At 45.3% G+C, this 7,889-nt stretch overlaps 1 protein-coding gene across 2 annotated transcripts in view; it reads left to right on the top strand.

The window, feature by feature from the left end:
• Window positions 1-2,556: 2,556 nt before the first annotated feature.
• Window positions 2,557-7,889, top strand: part of sox5 (SRY-box transcription factor 5) — a 372,706-nt gene continuing 367,373 nt past the window's right edge. Inside the window, exon 1 of one of the 2 annotated variants that reach the window (XM_072562296.1) lies at window positions 2,557-2,809. The gene's annotated coding sequence lies outside the window, so the exon portion shown is untranslated. Of the gene's footprint in view, window positions 2,810-2,892; window positions 3,348-7,889 lie in introns of those variants that run through there. The other variant, XM_072562294.1, reaches the window with a different exon arrangement.

Below are 7,889 nucleotides of genomic sequence, written 5' to 3'. Positions count from 1 at the left end.
AAGTGATAACAAATAAAATGCGTCTAACTCGCATTTACAAGAAGTGCAACAGAAACAGACCATTGTTAATCGGTGCTACTTTATAGAATGTACAATTTTCTTAGAAATATCAACCCCTGAGTGCCTTTGGAACCATTTGAGAACAGGTGAACAAACCCCGCATCTTTCAGAATATAAACGTTTCCCTTTTTTTTCTGTCTTTATAATAAACTGTCACCGGGACAGTGAAAAAATTCCTTCACTTGAAAACTCGAACTAATTTAGTCAATTAGTGTCGGTTCCAGCCACTGGGGCTAGGGGAGAAACTGTGAGGGTAGTAGGATGAAGGGAAAGATGTGATGACAGAAGGATAAGTGAGGGTGTATGTGTTGTTTGGATTCTTTGTGGAGGGCGCGGCTTTGGGAGTTCGGAGGTTGACGCTCACTTGTTGGGGGCAATGGTTCTCCATGTGACGACACACCAACACAGAGAGAGACACGGAGACACAAATAAACACACAACCCTATAGACACAGGGACACACAACACAGAGAGAAAGATACAGAGGCACAGATAATCACACAACCTCGTAGATACAGGAACAGACATAGCTACAGAAATACACAGATATAGTGAACACAGCCACATAGATATGGGGGCACAAAAAACACATAGACAAAGATACACAGGTGAAAACAGCCACTCAAACACATGGACACGCAGATACAGATATATAGACAGATAAGCACAAAGCGACCTAAGCAGTGACACACAAAGAGTGATAAACGTAGACATGGTGTAAGACATACTGATAGAAACAGAAATAGTGACAGAAATACAGACAGTGCTACAGAGAGACACAGTGACACACAATATAGTGTCAGACTTATAGACACAATGGCACACACAGACACAGAAAGTGACAGACACTTAGGCCCACAGGCTGAGACAGACACCACGAAAATGTCACAGTCATGGGCAGATATATTTACACAGATACAAACAGGCACCAAGTTAATTACATTTGAAAATATAGACACTGACACACCAACAGACAAACTTAATGACAGTAGCACACACTAACTCTCAGCACAGAAAGTGACACAGTGATAAAGTGAAGGACACACAGTAACACGTGTGCAATGATACATGATGACATGTATTCACAGTAACACAATGACACATATACACTCAGAGCAACAGTGACATACATACACATTGACACACTCTCATATTAATACATACACTTGAAGTGACATGCACTGTGACACACAAAGAAAGACACATATACAGTGACACACACAGTGACACACAGACAGTGACAGAGACACACAAAGAAAGATGCACATGCAATGGCATCCACATAGTAACACGTACTGTGACACACACACAGTGAGACAAATACAGTGACAGTGACACACAAAAAAGACACATAAGCAGTGATACACATACTTGGAGTGGCACAGACAGACAGTGACACAGACGGAGACACACAGTCACAATATCACAATGACACACATTCAGTGACACAGAGTGACACAGTTCCACACACAGTGACAATGTCAGGCAAAGAAAGACACACTCATTGACACACATACAGTGCCACACAGAGTGATATACATACATTGATGCACACTTGGAGTGACACAGTGTACACATAAAATGACAGTGACACAGAAAAGGAGACACTAAAACACTGTGACATGAACACTCATGGACACAGTGACAAATACTGTGACACACAGATAGTGACACACAAAGACACACAGTGACACACATACTGTGACACTCATTTAAAGTGGCATGCAGATTTGGAGTGACAGCGACATATACACAGTGACACACCCAGACAATGATAGTGACACAGACAGTGACACACACAAACAGTGACACTGCGATACGCACAGCTAGTGATACACAGACTGTGACACATGGTGACACACACAGACACACAAACAGTGAGTGACACACATAGATAGTGACACTGTGATACACAGCTGGTGATACACAGATTGTGACACACGGTGACACACACAGACAATGACATACAGAGTGACAAATAGAGTGACATACAGACAGTGACACACACAGTGACAGTGACACACACTTATACACAGAGTGACACACAATGACAGTGTCACACACTGAAACGCACACTCGGAGACACCCACAGAATGGAGATAGACAGAGAGTAATCCACACAGGGCTACACGCACACACACAGTGACAGACCCTGCTCGCCACCCTGTCTGATCATTGATCTCCGGCTGCTCATGCTGCACGCTGGGAAATGCTTTAAATGCCTGCGACATGGCCGCTGTCAATTGATGGCTGGAGAATGACAGCTCTGGAAGGGGAGGGGAGGGTGGAATAGAGAATCCAGGAGAAAGCACCGTGTTCCGGGGCTGAGATTGGCGTCCATCCCTGCCCTTTTGTTTTAATCCCCAGAGAGTGGGGGGCTCCTTAAGTCGCTGTTACCTGGGAGTTGGGGAGATGGCTTGTGGGTTGATGAAAAGGCACGGGGGCTGTTTAAAGTGAGAGGGAGGTGTGAGTCAGTGTGTGTGTGTTGGGAGGGGACGGGAGCTGTGCGGGGCTGTGAGCTGAGCCAGGAGCGCCTCTCTCTCTCTCTCTCTCTCACACACACACACACAGAGCGGCTCACTGTCCTCGCCCTATTGTTGCCTTTTGTTGTTTAGCTCCAGCCGCTTTATGACCAGCTCGGGGATCCTGCATCGCCCTTGACAGCAGCAGCAACACACACACATATCTCTGTCTCTCCCTGTCTCCCTCTGTGCGCCACGTCGAAGACCCCAGATCATCAACAGAACCAGGTACCGTCTCTCCAAACTGCATGGGACTTTGTTTATTTTTTGGGGGGAGGGGGTTAATAAAGAGCTCCTAAAACAGCTTCCACCTCGCCCCCCCCCCATCAATTTTTTTCCCTGCCTTGTTTTCCCTCTGCACATCCCGTCACCCCTCCTCCCTTTGGTCCAATCACTAGGTAACACACACATTAGTTGGCGAGTAAGCACGCTTTTTAACAAGTCTCCTCTGCTTAAACATGCGTTCGCTTCGCACCGTCTCTCTGTCCAGATCTCTCCCTCACCCTCAGGCTTGTTTAGACCGTGGCTTTTAGTTCTGTTGTTGCTGCTGCTGCTGCTACTGGGACTCCCTCTCCTCCCCTTTCCCTCCTTCCCAGGGACTGGCTTTGACGTTGGCTGGTTTTGAGAGTTGCCCGCGCTGCCGTTCGCTTTCCCCGGGTCGAACAAGGAGCTTAAAACAGCAAAAAAACAACAAAAAAAAAATCACCGCTTTCCGCCTGGGTCTCTGCATCTCACCCCCCGCCTCTCCCCCCGGAGCGGGACAGAGGTTAGCAGTTTGTTCGCCGATTGTTTGTTTTGCTCTGCAATCCACCCCCTTTGAAAATCTTCAGAATGTTTATGCAAAAAAAAAGTTGAAATGTTGTGATTTTGACGACAAGGGAAAGTTTTTTTGGGGTGTGGTGGTGGGGGGAGGTGGAATGGACAAGGTGCACGTTTCACGTGGGGTTTTTGCAACTCTTGGCTTGTGTCAAATGTTTTATTCTGTCTACACGTGGAGAGTTTTGCTTTGCAATCTGCAATAATGATGGGAATAGTTTAATGTGCCTATTTGATAGGGCGCTCGTTGCTCGTTCTTCTGAGTTACCCAGCAAGGTTGTGTGTTTTTAAAAGTTGTTTTTTTCCCCCTTTTTAAAAAGCCTTACACACAAAAAAAGCACTTGGCTCATTTTTGGCTTATGTTTGCCCCTAGAATGGGACAGCACTGAATTAATTCAGGCTTAACAATGGAGTTGAAATAACCCCAAAGCATAGTAGAAATGGCGTAATATAGAATGAAAATCATCGTGCAGTGTTGAGGGGGGAATGAAAGGTCACAGCCTAGATCTACACAAGAGTTTATTATGCTGTTGCTGCATGTATTCTGTCGCTCTCTCTCTCTCTCTATACTTTCTACTGCCGTTTGTAAAGTCCCCCTCTCTTTAATCTCACCCTCTCACCGGGAGTCTCAGTTCCAACCTCACTTTAACTATGAAGAGTTGGGAAAAGTAATGTCAGGCAGGACGAGATGGATTTGATTTGTTTGTTGTTTTTTAGGGGAGCTGGTGGTTTATTCCCTTTTAACACAAATTCCGCTCGTGCAACTGCTTTTAAATTGTGCAGTGAAAAGGAGAGAGAAATGGGGGGTTTTCGTTTTATTTTTAAAAAATAAAACGGGAGGGGTGGGGGGGAAGAGAAAGAGAGATCTCGTCAGAATCTCCTCAAACCAGAGGAAGGCTCTCCGTCAGAATACCTTGGGGGAAGATTCGCATCAAAACAAGTTGTGATTGTTAGAGCATGTTATTTCTTGCGGGCTATCTGATTTACCGAGTTGTGCCGAGATGTTTTGATGTGGGGGGAAAGCATTTGAAAACGGGAGTTAGGATTTTTCTCTCTCTGTCGTCTGTCTGATTTTTTAAAAAAAGTTAATCGGTACGTTTATTTGCTGCTCCGATTCAAGTCTCGGCGAAAGTTCCTTTTTCTCTGCCAGTGTTTGTGCTGCTTTGCCTCAGACACTTCACACGGGGTCTGCATGATAGGCATCTGTCTGATCTCCCTCTGCATGCTTTCACTTTTAAGATCTCGCCTTTATTATGTAAAACAGGCAATTAGAGTTGTATCTGTTTGTTTAAAACAAAATGCCTGTTAATTAGCGTGATCAAAAAAACCCCTCTCCCTTGTAGACCTGGGCTGATTGCTTTGTAGAGACTCGACATGACACACATTGTAATTCGAAGCCACTTCTGTTTGTAATCCAGCTCCCCCTCGTTAGAGAAACAAACGGTGCTTTTTATTGCTGAAGTTTTCAGGATCAAGATCTCTCTTTTCCTCCTTCCGCTCCCCCCCCCCCCCCCCAGATGAGAGGGGGCTTGGTGAAGAATTTCGTGGGACTTTGCAATTCCCCTTAAGTAGCTCCCCCACCCCCATTCTCGAAGCTCCATCTTAGACTAGACTGAAGACTGATTAGGTGGACACTCCTTGGGTGGACCAACAATTAGCTGGAGGGAGGGAGATTGAGACAAAAAAAGCCTGCAGATGCTGGAATCCAAAGTAGACAGGCAGGAGGTGGAGAAGTCGAGTGAAACCCTGCTTCAGGACTTGGGGTGGGGGGGGGGGGGGGGTTGTCGGGGGAACTGCAGATAAAGGGGCTGGTGGGGGCAGGGTGGTGAAGTGGGGATAGGTGAAGACAGGTAGCGGGTACGACCTGGTTGGTCAATGGGAGGAATGAATCCGGGTGGCAGCAGGGAGCAGTGGAGGGGAGAGGCTGGGAAGAGAGGTTAGTTGAAATTCAAGAACTCAATGTTGAGTCCTCTGGACTGTAGGCTGCCCAGGTGGAAAGTGGGGTGTTGTTCCTCCAATTTGCAATGTGATTTATTGTAGCAATGGAGGAGGCCGAGGATGGTCATGTCAGATTGGCAATGGGAAAGGGAATTAAAGTGGGTGGTGACTGCAAGATCCAGCTGTAATCCTAGGGAATGGTTCACCAAGCATCTCAGCTGGGCCCGCAGGATAAAACAGAACACCCCTTCTCACTTCTATCCTTGGCCTCCTCCATTGCCACAATGAACCAAATATCCAAATTGGAGGAACAACACCTAACCTTCAGCCTGGGCAGCCTACAGCTCAGAGGATTCAATGTTGAGTGCTCCAATTTCAGATAACCTCCCTTTCCAGCCCCTCTCCCTCCCTTCCACACCTCCCAGCCACCTAATGGATTCATTCCTCCCATTCACCAACCAGGTCGTACCCTCTACCTGTCTTTACCTATCCCCACTTCACCACCCTGCCCCCGTCACCCCCTTTATCTGCAGCTCCCCCTACACCCACCCTTAGGCCAGAGGAAGGAAAATGGCTATTATTGCTAATCTGAGAATAGAGTGGGATAGGGTCTCATTCTAGACAACAGTGAAGTGGCTTTCAAATACTGTTTGTCAGGGAGCCTGCGTACAAACAAGATGCAGCCCCTCTACCTTGGTTATACCCTGCCATCAGTGTAGTGTTCTGAAGGCAAGATGGGGTGGCATGGTGGCTCAGTGGTTAGCACTGCTACCTTACAGTGTCAGGAGACCAGGGTTCGATTCCAGCCTCAGGCAATTGGCTGTGTGCAGTTTGCACATTGTCCCTGTGTCTGCGTGGTCTGCTCCAGTTTCCTGTAGAGATGTGCAGGATTCTATGAAAGTTTGAACAAGACACTTCAGCTGTGACTCCCTCAAATTCTCACAGATCTCATGGGTTGGATTACAATCTGTTAACGGGGCATGTTAATTATTTCCACAATTAATGAATAGAATTAAAATAAGATCAGTTTAAATCAGATATGCTTTAGTAATGCAGACAACCTCTGTAAGCAAAAATATATATGTTAAAAAGAATGGTAAAAGGTAAAGTTGTCGTAGTCTTACCAGACCATGGAGCTGCTGTCTTGTTAGAGAGAGAGAGAGGGAGATGATGGGTATTAGTTTAACTTAAGGGTCACCATGCCTCAGACAAGGGGAAAGTTTGAGAAAGAGAGTCCATGGTAACTCCAGCAGGTGAAGGGAATTGAACTCACACTGTTGGCATCACTCTGTATCGCAAACCAGTTTTCCAGTGAACTGAATAAGCTGACACTCATCATCATATATGCATGTCAGCATATGGATCCTTCAAAACTGGAGTCAGAGAAAGGGCCTTCATCATTACGAATGCAGACTGCTCAGTTGTACATCTTCAGCAGTTTCTGTTTCCACTTTAGAAAGCCACTGCCTGTAATTTTATTATTTAGCCTATCGATTTTTTAATTGTCATCTGTTCTCAATTTGAGCATAATTGAACCTCCGAGTCTGACATTAGAGTCAGTGAATTTCTGCCAAGGTGAACATTTCTCACTGAACCTGGCAGCTTTTTCTTACGAATTGTGTCCTCACCTTGATAGAAGTTTGAGGTAGCAAACATATATTTTCTTGGTAATTGCTGGTAGTTCTACTCTGGGCTTTGCTGGCATGATTCGAATTGTGTTGGGACAGGCTGAAGTGTTTTGTGTTCAATGGAGCACTTTTCAAAGTGAATCAAATTTGCTATGATGTTTGAAAAGTAGAAGGCAATTTTAGCAAAGCAAGCACCAAACACCCAAAAAAAAAGGCAATGCACTTTAGTGATGTTGGTTGAAATACAAATACTGCCTGGAACATCAGCGATAATATTCTTGCTGTTATTCATTTGCAAGCACCAAACATGGGTATTGTTGAGAAAGGAAGCATACTGTCGATCGTTTTGATCTCTGGATCTGACAGATGCAAGAATGCCAAAATTCAAAGGGAGCAACAAGTTACATCACATGAGGAAAAAAAACATGCTAATTGGTGGAGGTCGTTTGCAATAGGCAGAGCACTTGCCAAACTCAGAACCTACTGACTAAAGTGAGATGATTCTGCAATTGGACAGTATTAGCTGAATAACCATGACTGTGCTAACAATCTTAACTTGGTCATTAGCATAATTATCAGCTGGGCTCACAATGTGGCTGACTTAATGCTTGTAGGAAGTAACAAATATTCATATGCAGGGACCTGCCCTCTGCAGAAAAAAGGAACATGTTTAGGCATTGTATCTTTTTACGACAAAACCTAGTCGACTCTAGTTTCCTGGTGCATTCTCCATGGCAATGGGATAAGAGATGATTTGCCAATGAATCAGCACACTTTTCTCATATCCCTTCGAGATCATCTATTGTCTTGATGAATATGAGGTGATGAGTATTAATGGCATGTCTTGATCTTCAGCAATACCTCGGCTGTTCTCCAAAATCATTCTGTGGGAATGTTTATGTCCATCTGACAGGGTATACAGGACC

Source organism: Chiloscyllium punctatum, chromosome 44, assembly GCF_047496795.1.
Source record: "Chiloscyllium punctatum isolate Juve2018m chromosome 44, sChiPun1.3, whole genome shotgun sequence".
NCBI classification, from domain to species: Eukaryota; Metazoa; Chordata; class Chondrichthyes; order Orectolobiformes; family Hemiscylliidae; genus Chiloscyllium; species Chiloscyllium punctatum.
The sequence above is the reverse complement of the archived record's forward strand: the minus strand, read 5'-3'. Positions and strand labels throughout refer to the sequence as shown.